This window comes from Dasypus novemcinctus, chromosome 6, assembly GCF_030445035.2.
Source record: "Dasypus novemcinctus isolate mDasNov1 chromosome 6, mDasNov1.1.hap2, whole genome shotgun sequence".
In the NCBI taxonomy this organism is placed as follows: Eukaryota; Metazoa; Chordata; class Mammalia; order Cingulata; family Dasypodidae; genus Dasypus; species Dasypus novemcinctus.
The window spans coordinates 31,809,484-31,826,769 of record NC_080678.1 but is presented as its reverse complement, the minus strand read 5'-3'; positions in this window follow the sequence as shown (position 1 = coordinate 31,826,769).

Here is a 17,286-nt window from a genome sequence, read left to right as displayed (position 1 = left end):
CTAAAAAATCAGAGTTTTTTCCCAGAAAAATAAACCTCAAAACAGTTTTAAATTCAGAATGAAAATAAAAAGCATTATGTTACAAGGGTATGGCACAGACCTATCAAATTAAGAATAATTTCTGGGAAAAAAGAGAAAAAAAGAAAGAAAAAAACGTTTCTCAAAGAAAGATTTAGAACAAACTACATCAATCGAATCAAGGCTCACAAGAGCCAGCATCCCCAGTGAAAGAATGAACTGAATCGGTTTTCTATCAGAGCTTCATTTGGGAATTCACTTCATCAGCATGACTGTACATGTAATTAAAATAAGGCAGCTTATGAATAACCACTTAAAGAAAGGGTCTGCTGATTCTTTCCTAATTTAAGGACCTCAACCTATGCCCATCCAATCTTGATGCCATTGCAAGGCTGGTCTATAACTTTCTTCAAGCTAAGTTCCAAATACGTTTGCTATCTGCAAAAAAAAGGGACTAACTGGATTTTAGCTAGGGAACATAATATTATGACCCTAGTAACATAGCACTGTCTTGGTAAATAGAGTCATCTAAGTCTCATTTGGAGTCACAACTTGAAATTACTGTCTATCACTTGAAATTAAATAAGATTTGTTTGGGTTATACGTAATAGTCTCATTATTCATGATTAGTATGTGTATACTAATGAGACATCTTTCCTTACAACAGAACTTCTGTACCCTTTGCCACAATTTTTAATAGGCAATGGAGTCTAGAAACTGTTATGGCTTAAATACCTAGTTTCTATGACTAGAAATTGCTATCCCATTGCTGCATCTAAATGGCACCAATTTGCTTTCCCTCAAAATTCACATTTCTTAATTTCAAAGTATTTAGAGTCATTAGCCCCACACATGGTGCTCAACCCACTTGGACAACTGGCCCTCACTGCTAAACAGTGTCCTGAAACATGTGACCCAGCAATGAGGAGATCACGCCTCTCTGCTGAAAGTAACTTGTCTTACTTTCGGAACGTGTGGTCTCTACAATCAGCACTGCTCTTTTAACGCATCTCCTATACCACCAAATAGAGTTACTCGTTTTCCCTTCATTACTCCAGTTAATCTTACTTAAGGAGCATAGGTTTACACTTCTTTGAATCCCTGATGTAGGTTATATCATATTTGGCTTGAAGGGGTAAAAAACAAGATCAGTTATTCCAAGATGTGTCTATCTAATGCTGTTAAGCCAGTATCTGTCTAACTGCTGGAGAACTTCAAAATGAAGACCCAATTTTTAGTTAAGATCCTAAACATAAAGTGACTCTTTCTTTGAAAGGAACCAGAGGAAAACTCTCCCCTTTGCTTCAGGGTATGGTCTGACATCGTAGATAGGCTACATGCCAGCATGGCTCCAAATACTTTTCTATATAGATTCCTAGATGGGATGGATTCTGGTTGAGTGAAAGATAAATGACATAATAGAATACATATTGTAAATTCTATACAGATTAAGTTTTTAAAAATGTAAACACTTCTATAGTACCAGAAATCAGGATTGTGGTTGCCTTTGGGAGGAACCTAGAGGATGATTATTGGGAAAGAAGACTCATTGAATACCAGTAATGTTCTGTTTCTTGATCTGCACAGTGGTTACATGAGCGTGGTCATTTTGTGCTAACTCTTCATGTACAACACTGACAATTTGTGAACTTTTCTTTGAGGAGGTTAGATTCCCCCCACCCTCCACCCTCCACCCCACTGAGATCGCTCCCTTGTCTGTTTTCTGCTTGTTGTCTGCTCATTGTGTCCACTCATTGTCTGCTTATTGTGTCTGCTCATCTTCTTTAGGAGGCACAAGGAATTGAATCCGGGACCTCTCATGTGGGAGGTGGGTGCCACATCCACTTGAATCACATCCACTCTTTGCTCATTGTGTCTACTCATGTGTCTGTTCACTGTATCAGCTTGTTGCACCTGCTTGTCTTCTTTGGGAGGCACCAGGATCTGAAGCCAGGACCTCCCATATTGGAGGCAGGCACCCAACTCCAACTGCTTAAGTCACATCTGCTACCCTGCAGGTTAGATTTTTAAATAAAAACTTTATTTAGAAATATACTCAAATATACCAGCCTACCTACAAACAATTAAATGAGAATCTCTAGAGGTGCAACCCAAGCAGTTATATTTTTCAAACCTCTGCATGCCAATTATGCTTCCATTGTTTTCCCATCCCCATTCATTCTCTGCCCCGACAACTAAGAACTGAATGACCACCCCAGTTCCACTGCCTTCTGCCTTCCCATTGCATTTGGCCAATGTGGGTGATTAGCAAGAGATGGAGAGAGGTGGCTATTGCCATGGCAATGACTTTCACTTGGGTCCAACAGCCCTGTTTTCTCCCTTGCCACTTTTGGTCCAGGATAGCAATGGCTTCTTGCTGCTGGTAATGCTGGATGCTTCACCATCCTTTGGTGGTTCCCCAAGCCCTGCTAAAACCTCTGTAACTAGCAACTCAAACAATTTAGTTTTGTTATTCCATTGTGTATGCCATCTCTTCTAAGAATCTGAACAGCATGCTACATAAATGGCTCTAATATACAGACAATAGTGAGTACCACTGATATAAATCATTTTGTCATTTTAAGGAATAAGAATTTGACCTTATGAAGGAAGGATTTCAAAATGAACTTCTGCTCCTTTGTTTGTAGGTTTGCTATTTTACATCTCTTCCTTTGGAAAAACACTTCTCTTACATGCTCAGTAGCTGCAGCTCAGGTGATGCTGATGATACCACTCACTGGCTCCAGGTTGAACATATGAATCATAAAATGGGCTACAATGATTGGTCCAGGGATGGACCAGTGGTCCAAAAGAGGCCACCTCCCAGTACTGAAGCTATTAGAAAAGTGATCTATGAGCATTATGTAAGTCTACAACTGCTATTGACCCTATTTACCCCCAAATATAGAAAAAGTGATTGTAAGGAAAGTGACTGTGACCACAGAACAAAGAACTGGAGAGAAACAATGCCATGGTGATATCATTTCAGCCTTGTGACTTAGCTCTAGTGTAGTAAACTGTGCTCTTTGATTCTCTAAGTATAGGAGCCAATAGATACCCTCTGGAGTTAACCTAATCTTAAATGAGTTCCTGACACTTGGAAACATATGCCAGCATGACACAAATAGGTGTAGATTTTAGGGCAAAGGTTCTCAAACTGTAGTGGGCATTAGAGTCACATGGATGACTTATTAAAACACAGATTGCTTGCCCCTCTCCCTGGATTTTCTGATTCCTATATCTGAGGTGAAGCCCACAAATTTCATTCTAACCAATTCCTAGGTGATGCTGAGGCTGCTGGTGCTGCTGGTCTGGGAAACACAATTTGAGGTTTGGAGAACCACTTTTTTAGAGATCATTTAGAGATATTTAGTGGATGGAATAATTCTGGTAAGACAACTGAAAATTATATTACTTTTGTTGTTCTTATCAATTCTGATATTACAACTGAGTCAAACAAAATGGTATTTTGTCTCTAACATAATTATTTCTCTTTTCCAGTGATGTCCAAAACAAAACCAGGTCCTAAGCTCCAGGGCTTCGTTTAATTTCCATGTAAATGACTAGATCTGTAGGTTGTTCTTTCAATATCAGAAATAATTTATATACTTTTTTAAGAGTAGTGCTTCATTCCTACCAGAGTGATGAAATTTTCCATGGCAGAATCAAGCTATAACAAATCCCTTGAGGCCAAAGGAATTTATTAATACCCAGCGTTGACAGACAAAATGTAATCATCTGCTGACTTCATGTATGATGGATCAGTTTTGACACTGGTTCCTCCCTTACATAAGACCTCCCTAATGTGAAATCATTCCTACAGTGATACTTATTGGGATGGCAACTTCCCTGAAACTTTATAGGCTGAAGGATTTGGATAGTCAGTGAATGCCTTTGTGAATTTAAGGCTGTGAGAGAGGTCTGAGGGGGTATAGTAAAGGATCATATGTATTAGTCAGCCAAAGGGATGCTGATGCAAAGTACCAGGAATCTGTTGGCTTTTATAAAGAGTATTTATTTGGGGTAAAACTTGCAGTTACAAAGCCCCAAAGAGTCCAACTCAAGGTTACTTCTTTATCAAACTCTGTTACCACATGTTGAAGCAAGATAGCAGGTGACGTCTGTGAGGGTTCAGCCTTCCTCCTCCCTCTTAAGGCTCCATGGGTCCAGCTTCTTCTTATCTCAGCTGTAGGCTGACATAAGGCTCATCTCTCTTCCAGGGGCTCATTTCTTTCTAGGCTTAGTTGCTCTGTTTTCTTCACAAGGTCAGCTATAAACTATCAGGCAAATGGCTCATCTCTCTTCCCAGGGCTGCAGAATCCCCCTCCATGTCTATGGAGCTCCCTTCCTCTGTGTATCTTCTTCCATGTATCTCCTTGATTTAGTGTCCTTTCATATATCCCAAAAAGGGGGTGGGGACTCAAACTGAGTCGCTCTAATGACATGGTTGAACAAAAGCCCTAATCTTAACATAATTTAATCAAATGAATTTCAGCTGAATCTAATATAATCAAAGGGTATCAAGCCTAGAGGAACAGACCACTTTACAAACATAATGTCTTTTTGGAATTCATACATTATCTCAGATTGCTACTCTGTACCTCCAGCTCTCATAGGCTCAGCAATCAGTTGGCATGATATAAAGTCTACAGTCTAGGTACATAGGACTGGCCTAAGAATCTAGAGACCAGGTTTTTTTGTCCTGGCTCTGGCACTACTGGACTAAATAACCATGGACATTTATTTAATTTACCCAAGTTTATCTGAAAAGACTTCCAGAAAAAACTTTCAGATAACTTTCAGATAAAATAATTTATCTGAAAATGGTTTAAACAACTTGGACTCTACATTTTCTTTCCAGTTTACTGCCCAACTGAGTCAGAATTAGGTTAAAGGAAAGCACAGAGAGAACATTCAGAGAAAACCAGTTTGGATTTAGACTCAACTGGATGAGTCCTGGCTCTGCCACTTGAGAGCTGTATATCCCTCTATAAGTTTATTAAATCAGTCTGAGTTCCAAATTCCTCATCAGTAAAACCGAAGTGAAAATACTTACCTTAAGGGTTCTTATGAGGATTGGAGATAATATATGCAAAGCACCATGCATCAGTTCTAAATCAAGAGTGGTATAAATTGCTTCCTGTCTTAAAGAACTTCTACAAGTAGAAGCTACTGAATGTGGAAGAGATGAAAATAACATGTAAAAATAAAAGCCAGCAGCAGCAGGTCCAACCCTGCAAGTTCTATACCTGCCCAGTTCTTTGCTCCCAATGAAACATCTGAGGTTTGCCAGGTATTGGCTCATATTGACTTTCTGGCTGCTGCTTTTGTATAATATTTTCCTGAATTATTCTTACTCTTCAGTTCTAACTTTATGTTGGCTTGATTCCTACCTCTGCTATGGCACCTGCCTGTCACCTTCCCCTAGTTTCTGGATCTACTCTATTCACCTCAGCTTTGGACTTCCTCAAATGGTATTTGGATGCCTGCTTCTGGCTTAGAACATGGTTGCTATACCCCTGGATTCTGCTTCTGCCTTAGAGTCTGCATGTGTATACTGATAAAGATTTGTAAATTAATATTTCTGATAAGAATGAACTAAGATGAAGCATTGTATTTGCAATTTTCTCATTCCTCCATAGTACTATGTGTGTAAAAGCAAAACCACTGCTAGGACAGCAATAACACATAATGGAAATAATAATAATAAAAAAATCAAAGCAAGACTGAACAGGAGTTTTAAAGGTAAAAGCACTTCTCCCAGCATAGGATAGGGTTATAGGCAATTTGCCATTTCTAAATTTAATGGTGAAAGACAGAGACACAGATCTCAGGGGAAAAGATTATCCCCTATAACATAATAAATAACAAGAGATTGGTATTATTACACCCTGATAACCAAGACAAAGAAAGATTCTGCAATATAACTATAAAGCTGGTAAGACTGTGAACATCAGAATGTAGCAGTCACTCTGAAATCACCAAACCTAATGTTGCATTTCAGAAAGCTATAAACAAATTAGATTTATTCAGCAGGGCAGTCCAAATGTCTGAACCACTCCTAAATGGGCCTAGAAGTAGGAGGATAATCTTAATGATGTATGACAAGACTTGCATAACAAAATAATTTCAATTACTGGACATGTTAAAAAGCCACTTTGCAGCTGTTAGAAAATTTTACAAATAGACTTTAAATACATCTAATGCAAAACAGGCTGTAATCTTCCTGTTCCAATTCTAATTTTACTTTAACCTGTGGAAACAAAATGGGGAACAGATCCAGGGATGAGGACAGGATGCTGCCAAGGAAAATGGAATGAAAAGAAGCAAAGTGAACCTTCGTCCTACTAGAAGAGGCTTCCTGATCTGAGTGGCCCAAAAGAAGATGCTTCAATACTTAAGTTCTTTCAAATTGCACCAAAATTCTGACTCAATTTAAAAACATTGCTATATAGGCAACTAGACAATTGCCTGAAGTCCCCTCTAAAGGATTCTCATCAGGCTTCTCAGTCTGTTATTGAAATTTCTCTATGAACTGACTACCCTTTACCCATGCAATCTTCAAAGGCACAAGCTCTGAGGGAAGACATGTTGTGGATTTCATTTATCAACAAACCATCTAGATGTACTCACCAGACAATGCAATGGATGTGACATGATGATTGGGGAGAGTGTTATTGTGGGGGGAGTGGTGGGGTGGGGATGGTGGGGGCGAATGGGGACCTCATATTATTTTAATGTAGTATCTTTTAAAAAAATGAATAAATTGAGAAGAATTTGGGAAAAAAAAAACAAAAAACCATCTAGAATATGTGTGATTTGGGAAGATATATAAAGTCATGAAGCTTCAAGTTCCTTGACCATTAACTAGAAATAAGGCCTTTGAATATAGATCAAACTGACGATCTTGGCACATTGTAATAAGGATAGCTTGTATTACTTAAAAGGCACTTTCTGATCCAACCACACTGGTGTCATTGTTCTCCAAAGACACCAAGATTTTGCTGTTTCCCTTTCACTATACATAGTCTCTTGACTCTTCTCCACTTACACAAGTCCTATGCATCTTTTAAGGTCTAAGTCAAGTCTTAGTCTCTGTGAATCCTTCTATGGCTACCTCAAGTCATAGTCATCTATACCTTTCCTGAACCATCAAATCCAGTGGTTCCGTTCATTTTGACTTAGACACATAAATCTGTATCCCCTAAGCCATCCCACTTGCCCAATCAGATATGAATGTTTGAAGTGATAGGGCCTGGTTTGTAGACCTCTTCGTTATACCCTTCAAGACCTACTAAGGAAAAGACAATTCTAAATAATAGACCCATATTTAATACTTCTTTTCTCTTTGTTCACTACTTTTGAAAATAAAAAAGGTGGCAAGACCACCTACCATATAGACTATCATAATACTACCAAAAATACAACTTAGAAATCAACCCAAGTCAACATATATTGTAGTATCAAAAGGAACAGTACATATATCTATTTTCTTTTATTACAGGTTACAAGGGAAGAAAGAGAAGATGACATTAAAAAGATCAGGAAAATGAACCTCTAAATTGAATATCTCAGTAAGTACACATTTAGCAAAAACTAATGTAAAACATGACTCAAAATGTAAACCTATTGGCCTCCATAACTAAAAAGGCCAGGAATGGGCCCAGCTGGATATCACAACCTGATCTCTCTCTGTCATTTGGGCCTGCCAGCTGTGCCCTCACTCTTTGGTGTGGTGAGAAGGCTGTAGGAGGTCCAGGCCTCCATTCTGTTATGATAAAATTGAAAGGAAAGAGTACTTTTCTCTCAGAAATCCCAGCAGAGATCCTGCTGCATTTCATTATCTCTAATTCACTGAGCCAATGCCTACAGCCAGGATAGTGCACTATTCTGATGGACCTGGTTCAGAAATGCACCCATTCCTGGGGTTGTCAACTGGGCCATTTACAGAAAACCAGTAACTAAACTACTCTGATTAGAGGAAAGGTGCTCTAGGCCATATAAACAGCAAGTGTTCCTTGTGGAAGTGGAAATGAATACTTGCTTGATACTTGGGACCACAGATAAGGGACTCATTCAACTTTCCCACCTCATTTTTTATTTTTAATTGCTCAGGGAAAAAGCCACATCAATTCTTTGGAGCACCTTGATTTTCTGTCTTTTTTCCCATTATGTGGCCTATTGATTAACCCAGATCATTAAGTGTTATGATTGTAATTTCTAAAGTCCATCTGCCTAGGCTATGACTAGGGCCAGACATGAGATAAAAGGCAGGGGTCTGGTTTCAGTCTTCTTGAAAAAGAACATATTGCAGAGCTTTTCAAGTTCATGAACAGTTAAGAATAAAGATAATATTCCAATGTAAGTTATTTTCTATCAGATGTAAAACAAGATCCTAATAACTATGATCATTATGGACTCTCATCCCCACCCTATTTTCTCAAAAGCAGATTTATTCCACTTTGTTTAATTACATCCTGCCTCCTAAAATATTCAATTTAGGGTTCAGTTTCTTCCTTGCAATTTTCAATTGCACTTCTGTATTGTGTCTTAATTACTATAATTCAAATCAAATTAGATGTTCCTCTTTATTTCTTTACAAAACAGAATGAAATAAACAAACCTATGGCCCACAAAATGTCATTGGCATTGTGCAAAACTAGCAGCAACGAATATTTTTTGAGTATATACCATAAGAAAGATAATGTTTCAGTCTCAAAGGATTGATGTTCTGCAGATGATGAAATAGGGCAACAGGTAGAAAAAGACTGAATGGTCAGAGGGGACAGTTTTCAGAAGGTAATAGTAAAACTGAAATCTGAATGATATGAAGCCAAGCAAAAACAAAAGGATGAGAATTCTAGACCACCTAAGTGCTCAGACCCTGATGTATGAGCAAACCTCCTGTGTTGGGAACAGAAAGAAATCAGCATATGTTTGTGTGTGTGTGTTTGTGTGTGTGTATTTGTAGTTGCATTGCTTTGGGTTTCTTCAGGAAAATTGGTATGAAATGAGTTCAGAGAGTTTCAGAGGTCTGATTATGTAGAACTTCAGAAACCAGAGTAAGGAATTATATTAATGCCTAACTTTCCACTGGAATAGTTTATTTTCAGCAGGGGAAGCCAAATTATCTGCTTCAAGTTTTTGAAAGACTTTAAATGGAAATCATATGTACAAAGTGTTATGTTAGGAAAAAAACAAAGGCTAGAGTTAATTCAAGTCTAGGAAAGATAGAATGATAATTTGGATGATGGCAGCTGTAGTAGAGAGATAGAAAAGAGGATCTGTATTTGATATATTTGGGAAGTAGAGTCAAAATATTTTGATAATGGATTTTACATGGAAAGAAAATAGATAGGCAAAGTCTAAAGGTGTTCTTAGATTTTTGGCTTAAGCATTTAAGCAGGTGGTTTGCTATTGATTGGAATGGGAAAGAATACAGGGGGAGTAGAGTGGAAATTAGCCACAATTAAAAATTCTAGCTCAGATCTATTAAGTTTCAGATGCCCTTTCAAAATCTAAGCAGCATTTTAAGTAGGCAATGAGACAAAATGATGCAAAGTTGTGGAGAAGAGTTCATGTCATGAGTAGTGCATTTGAAAGGGAAGGACATAGAGATAGTATTTATAGCCAGGAGACTGAGTGAGTTCACCTGAGAATAATGAACACAGAAGAGAAGACAGGCCAGGACTGAGCTATGGGGCAAGGCAGCATTTGAAAGTCTAGCAGGAGGGAAAACGGACTTTGGCCCAGTGGTTAGGGCGTCCGTCTACCATATGGGAGGTCCGCGGTTCAAACCCCGGGCCTCCTTGACCCGTGTGGAGCTGGCCATGCGCAGTGCTGATGCGCGCAAGGAGTGCCTTGCCACGCAAGGGTGTCCCCCCGCGTGGGGGAGCCCCACGCGCAAGGAGTGCGCCCGTGAGGAGAGCCGCCCAGCGTGAAAAGAAAGAGCAGCCTGCCCAGGAATGGCGCCGCCCACACTTCCCGTGCCGCTGACGACAACAGAAGCGGACAAAGAAACAAGACGCAGCAAATAGACACCAAGAACAGACAACCAGGGGAGGGGGGGATATTAAATAAATAAAATAAATCTTAAAAAAAAAAAAAAAAAAAATCTAAGACAAGAAATTTGACGCCTTAAAAAAAAAAAAAAAAAAAAAAGAAAGTCTAGCAGGAGAGGAGGAGTTAGGAAAACAGGCCAAGAATGAGTGGCCACCAATGGAGGAGAAAAGCCAGGGAATGTTCTGACACAGAAGCCAAAAAAAGAAAAGTTTGAAGTGTCATGAAATAGTCAGCATAGGCTTGTGCTTGTAAGAATTTAAGATAAGAACAGAAAACTGATCACTGGGTTTAACAATATGATCTCATTGATAACTTTTGCAAGAACGATCTCAGTAAAGTGGTAGCAGAGACAGAAGCACAATTATAATAGAGGTTGATAAGAAAAAGTAAGATGATAAAGAATCTTTTAGCAAAGGGAAGTAGAAACCTAGACCTTTGGCAGGAGGAAATCCAGTGGAGTCAATGTGATGCATTTTAAGATAGGAAATATTTAGACATACTTTTCTAATGATAAGGGAATGGTCTAATAGAGAAGATGAAACTGATTTGTGCTGGAGAGAGTATGCCTAAAAGAGGAGAAGGGCAGAGATGACAGATTAAGGAATTTAAATAGAGGAGCTGGAGTATTAGTCAGCCAAAGGTGTGCTGATGCAAAATACCAGTAATTGACTGGTTTTTATAAAAGGTATTTATTTGAGGTAGTTTACAGTTACCAGGCTGTAAAAGCATAAGTTACTTCCCTCACCAAAGTCTTTTGCCACGTGTTGGAGCAAGTTAGCTGTGAAATCTGCAAGGGTTTGGGCTTCTGGGGTTCCTCTCTTCCCAGCCAAGTTTCTCTCCAGGCTCAGCTCTTGTGCTCACTCCATAAGGCAAGCTGTAGACTATCATGCAAACAGCTCTGTCTCTCTCTCCCAGGCTTCTGCTATGTGAAAAGAGCCATCTCTATTCCTCTGTGTTCATCTCCTACATGTTCTCTTCCTGGGCTCCAGCTCAAAACTCCAGCATCAAAAGTCCAGTATCATAGCTCCACGGTCAAAAAGCTCCAATTCTGTCCCGTGCCATGCCTTTTCTCTGTGCCGTACTGACATGGCCCAATCAAAATCGTAATCATAATTTAATCATGCCCAGGTATAGACTAGTTTACAAACATAATCCAATATCTATTCTTGGAATTCATAACTATATCAGACTGCTACAGTTGGCTTTGTTTATGAGTAAGGACACATACAGCCATTGTAAGAACAGAGCAGTCAGAGCATGAACACAAATACAGGTGGGTTGGTAAATTTGACGTTGAAAGATGAGGAAATACCTATTGATTGTCTCTACAAGTTTAATAAATTAGGAGGCACATCATCAACTGAAAGTAAGGGATTGCTGAAATGGAGAAGGTTTAAGGAAAGACAATAAGGTAATTTGGAGCATTGAAAGACACGTACAATAGGCAAGTATGGTAGGATTGTTGGAAAGTATTATATGAACATTCAAGTTGGGGTATAAACTTAAAGTAAACAAAATCAATATGTTTGATTATTCTCCAGCAATCTTTGACATTTGAGTGTAAGTAGAAAAAAAAGCAGTATTTTGCAGGAGTCTATTATTTCTTTACCATAGGAGTATCAGCCATATTCCATGCAAAACCAGAAGAACCAACAAGGGAAAACTGGATATCCAGAGCAGACAGAAAAGTAGAAAGCTGATTATATATAAAGAGCAAAGCCACTCTCCAGTATGTAAATAGTGAAATATTATATTGGAGGGGAGCAAAGCCTCCTTGCAATTCCACTGACAGATGACTCTTTTATCACAGTGCACAATTTGTAGTATCTGCCTAGCCTGCAGCATCCATACTGTAATACTTCCCCTGACCACCCTAAAAAATGGGGCCCTGGAGCCTATTTGTCCAATGATCCTATCCCATGGCCATAGCTTATTGATGCAGAGATGGATATCTCATACAAGTTGGTCAAGCCACTTAGTCTAGGTTATTTGAATTAGGATTCATTGATGTTGATCAGTCTATGCAGTTCATTTGAATTAGATCTGTAAATTTAAGAACTGGAGAATAGCCATTTGAAGAATTAAGACGAAATACAGTGAAAAACAGTGATGATGCCTAGAAAGGGAGACTTCTTTGAACTTGCTTTGATTCCTTTGAGATTTACAATGCATGTCTCAGACCTCCATGAGATTTAACTCTACTTCCCAACCTAGAATCCTAGAAAGGAGTCTTCCATCTATATAATAAAGTCTGTCTGTGACTTAAGCATTCAGACTGGGTTTTGTGATTTGTAACCAAAGAGATTCTAAGAATTTCATTTCAATCATAAGAAGGTGATATAAGGAAGCACTCGCTTGGAGTGGACTACAGTGTGCTGAGAAAGACACAGGAAATGAAGAGGAAAGTAAGCAGAAATTCAGAGTCAATCAGAGCAGAGACTCCTTCCTTAACCACAGCCAACTAAGTGATTTCACAAGGCACTTAATAAGGAAAAACTAAAACTGCATAGCGGTGTGCCTCTGTATAACATCAGGGTGCCATATTTAAATATGATATAAATTACGTAGCATGCTTATCCCATAGTGTGGGTTCATTCAATCTCAATCAGTATTTTTGTTCTTTTCATAAAGTTCTGAAGATGCCATCCAGATAATGTTAAAGATAAAAAACTGAACTGACACGCTGTACCTGGTTATTTTAAACATAACTCTGGTGCCCAGAGGAAGCAAAACCAGGTAAGCAACACATTTGAAAAAAGTGATGCTTTAACCACACTTACGGCAATCCAGGTGCATTACCAGTTGCACTGAAATTAAATACTATGACGAAGCTAGCATTCCAGAAGAGAAGTGGAGGGAAAAAGACCAAAATAACTGTCATTACTGCTGAGTTCGACTATTAACTTAATCTTTGTCTTCAAGGACAGGGTGGGTGCCTGAAGAAATGAGTAAGCATTCACAAGTATTTTCACCGCTTAGACACTCCCCTCCCTTCTCATCATCCTACTTTCCTAAGCAAGAACAAAAGGCAAGACAGACTCATAGAAAAACTCCAGAACATGTGTCAGAGAAACGGAAGCTTTTATTCTATTAACATTGCCAATACTTTTTGACTTTAGTCATTAAGAATTTGTAAGAACATTGAGGGCTCTATTAGTTTTTCTTATCTTCATCTCTAAGTGGATTCGGCTAGTTAATCTCTAATATTCAGTTGGGCTTTTACAGTTCAAGATATTAAAATCAATTTAGATTTTCAATTTCTTTAACTCAAAGTTGGGAATAAAAATATTTTCTCTGTACCTACCTCAAAAAGTTGGTATACATGAAAGCAACCAGAGTAAACTTTCCAAACAAGGATTGGCATTAAATTGAAAGCAGAAAGCTAGACCCATATATCTATTTTAACTATTTTATGTGCCTATAAAGATGGGCTGCTTAATCTTTCAGTCAATTTAAAAATCTATACAAGCAAATGAGTAATAAATGTGAAGGGCACTGTATTGATTCAACTGAATCTGAAAAACATTTATTGAGTAATTATTATATGCTGAGCCTTGCAATAGATACAAGTCGAGGCATGATCCCAGATCTTGAGTTGTTTGCAATAGTGAGTGATTCAAATAATGAACTACTGTATGAATGTTTGTGTGCACGTGTGTATGTTTAAATAATTTTTTATTTTTTATTTTTTATTTATTAAAGAATTATAAAACGTCAGTGGATAATTGGCAGCCAGGATGGATATTCTATCTTGCTAAGTCAGATAAGGATTCTCTGAGGAGCTAATATTTTCTTAAAAATTTGAATGAAGTGAGGGGAGCGAGCCATGTGAAGATGTGAGAGAACAGTGCTCCATGTGGAAGAAACCATTGCTCAAGGGGAAAGAAGCTTGGTATGTTCAGAAAGCCCTAAGTAGGCCAGCATGGCTAGAGTAGTGTGAATGAGAAGGCTATGGGGATCTGAGGTGAGAGAGGGAACCAGTAACTGCTAAGACAGCCCAGCAAAGATTCAGTTCAGTTCAGTCTCAGCAAGTGTTTTATTCTGAGTGTGATGGGATCCTATGGATGGTCCTGGGCAGAGAAGTGATGTGATCTGATTCAACTTTTTAAATGGCTACCTTGTCTGTTGCTTGAAAACTGACTTGAGGACCAGAGCAGTAACAAGTAAAACATATCAGAGACCAGTATAGCTGGCAAGTTCAGGGGGAATGTCAGCTTAGATTAGGTGGGAACAGTAGAAATGGTCAGTTTGGGGATATGTTTTGAAAATGTGTTTAGAACGGAGGTTTGAAGGAAAGAGAGAGATCAATTATAATTTGATAGTTTTTATACTTGAGCAGTTCATTGTAAGGTGGTATGAACAAACCAATAGAGAGTGGTTTGAGAAAAAATGGTGGTGTCTATTTGTAAAGATGTATCACAAGTTCTGCTAGGGCATGTTACTATGAGATGCCTATTAGATATTCAATAAAATATGTCAAGGATGCAATTGGATTTCCATGTCTGAAGTTCAAAGGAGAGGTCAGAGCAAGAAATTAAATTTGGAAGTCATTAGCAAATAGATGATATTCAATGCCATAAAACTGCATGAAATCACCTAGGGAGTCTGTATAGAATGAAAATTAAAAATAATGAGTAATGAAGATTAAATGACATCACATTTGTAAAGTAGAGCTATCAAGACCTCAATCAAAGATGGCTTTAGGAGTCTTAGCAGAGACAAAATTATGACCTATGAAATAGAAAAAAGAAGAGATGATGGAAGATAGCCACAGACGTATACATACATTCCAAAATTTCCCAGTAATCTCACGAATGCAAAAACAATTACTGCATTTTTATTGAATATTGTATTTTGCAGTCTTTTTTACATAGCTTTATCTTTTTTTGTGAAACTATAATAAGCCTTTATATAATGCTATACTACTCAACTACATGTCATAATCACCTGACAGAAGAGCAGCATACAATGAGTGAGGGAAGCGAGAATAGGGATCACCCACGAGTATAATTTCCATGTGATGGAGGGCATCATATAAAAGGACTAATAAATACTTGCTGAATGTCATAGTTTGCCACAGGGCTGCTGATACAAAGTACCAGAAATGGGTTGGCTTTCATAAAGGGAATTTATTTGAAGGTAAAAACTAAGAGTTTCAAGGCTGTGAAATGTCCAAATCAAGGCACCATTTGAGATGCTTTTGCAACAAAGTAAATTACTGTTGATCCTGGTGTCCTGCTATGTGGCAATTAGGCTTATGGCAGGGCTTGATTCCTCAGCCTTGAGCTGCTCCATGGGCCCAGCCTTTTGGGGCTTCATGCTTAAGTTTTTGCTGCTAGTGATCCTTAAGTCCACTCTCCCATGGCAGGATCAAAAATGGCAAAGATCCATTTTTGTGTGTGTGTGTATTAGTCAGTGCAAAGTGCCAGAAACCTGTTGGCTTTTATAAAGGGTGTTTGTTTATTTGGGGTAAAAGCTTACAGTGACAAAGCCCTAAAGAGTTCAACTCAAGGTTGCTTTCTCACCAAAATCATTTGCATGTATTGAAGCAAGATGGCAAGCATCTCTGTGAGGGTTCAGCCTTCCTCTTTGTCAGCTACAGGTTGGCATAGGGCTTGTTTCTTTCCAGACTTTCTCAGCTGCAAACTACCAGGTGAATGACTCATCTGGGTCCAAAGGATCAAAGCTCTCTCCTCTACCATATCTATGAAGCTCACTCTCTCTAACTCTGTGAGTGTCCATTTATATCAGCCCACCAAGGGGGTGGGGACTCAACCCTGAGTCATGCCCTAGTGACATGATCAAATCAAAGCCCTAATATTTTATCAAGTAAACTTAAACCTTTGAATTTAATACAGCCAAAGGGTATCACATCTAGTGGAACAGACCAGTTTACAAATATAATTTTTCTCTTTTTTGGGGATTCATGGATAATATCAAACTGCCACTGTGTGTCTCTCTATGTCTCCATTTACTGTGGACCCAACAAGAAGGCAGAGACCCAAGTGGGCTCATGCCTTACTGACAAAGTCAAATCAAAAGACCCCACATTCATAAGGAAGGATTAGTTCAAAAACAATCTTTTTTTCTTTTTGGAATTCATAAAAGAAACTTAAACTGTCATACTGAATGAAGTAGCCAAGAATGTATGTATCCCATATCCAGTCTCCATGTCAGAAAGTACATTTATGAATCACTAGGGGAACAAAGTCAGAATTGACCCTAAGCTTATTCCAGCTCCTTATAAGCATCACTGGATGTTACCTCCTATTTCCTTGTACAGTTGTACTTCCCAAAGTCTCAAAGGCAAAGAAGACTTTGCATTTTTCTACCAAGTGCCCTGTGACTCACTTCGCTTGAAGAAAAAGACAGCATTTCAACGGGACTTCCCCAATTTTATGTTGCTTGGCATTGAATATTCAAAAAAATAGTTCCACTGTTAACCACCATAAATAATAAAGATATACTTTCCTTGTGCTTATTGGTACTTTGAAGAGGATAGTACTGTAAAAGGGATAATCAACCTGAAGGATTTAGGAGAAAAAGAAAGGGCCTTACTCACTGATATTAATGGTAGTTTCCCTACTGAAAATACTCTAATTCATCTACTAGTTGCTTCTGTTTCCTCTGTTTATTTCTGCTGGAGATTAGAGTTACACTGAACATAAGGATCTTCCTTACTATAATCAAGACAGCCCAACAGAAACTCCCTTTAATATCAATGTGGTAGATTTATAGCAGGCCCTGATACAGCATCTCATTTAATCTTCAAGGCAACTCTATAATATAGGTAATTAACTCTGTTTTTTATATATATATTTGTGCCCAAGGTTATACAATTTATAGGGGACAGTGTTACAATTTGAACCAAGATCTGTCTGGTTCCAAATCACAGTCTTAAGCACTTTGCTCTACAAAAAGACTTGGAAGTTTCCTGCAGTGATCACTGGCAGAAGCAGTGAGGTAGCATAATATGGATGGATTTTGGGATCAAATAGTTCTCAATTCAAATACTAGATACTAAACCTCTCTTACCCTTTCTTTAATCATATATTCAGCTTGAAATAATAATTTCCCCCCCCTCAGGACAAATATGGTAGTTAAGTAAGAACTTAAATGCAAAGTCACATAGTACTGTATCTGACTCTAGTGAAGTCCAATTACTTTGAAAACTCATATTTTATTTGTGCTCCAAATCTCTAGTAC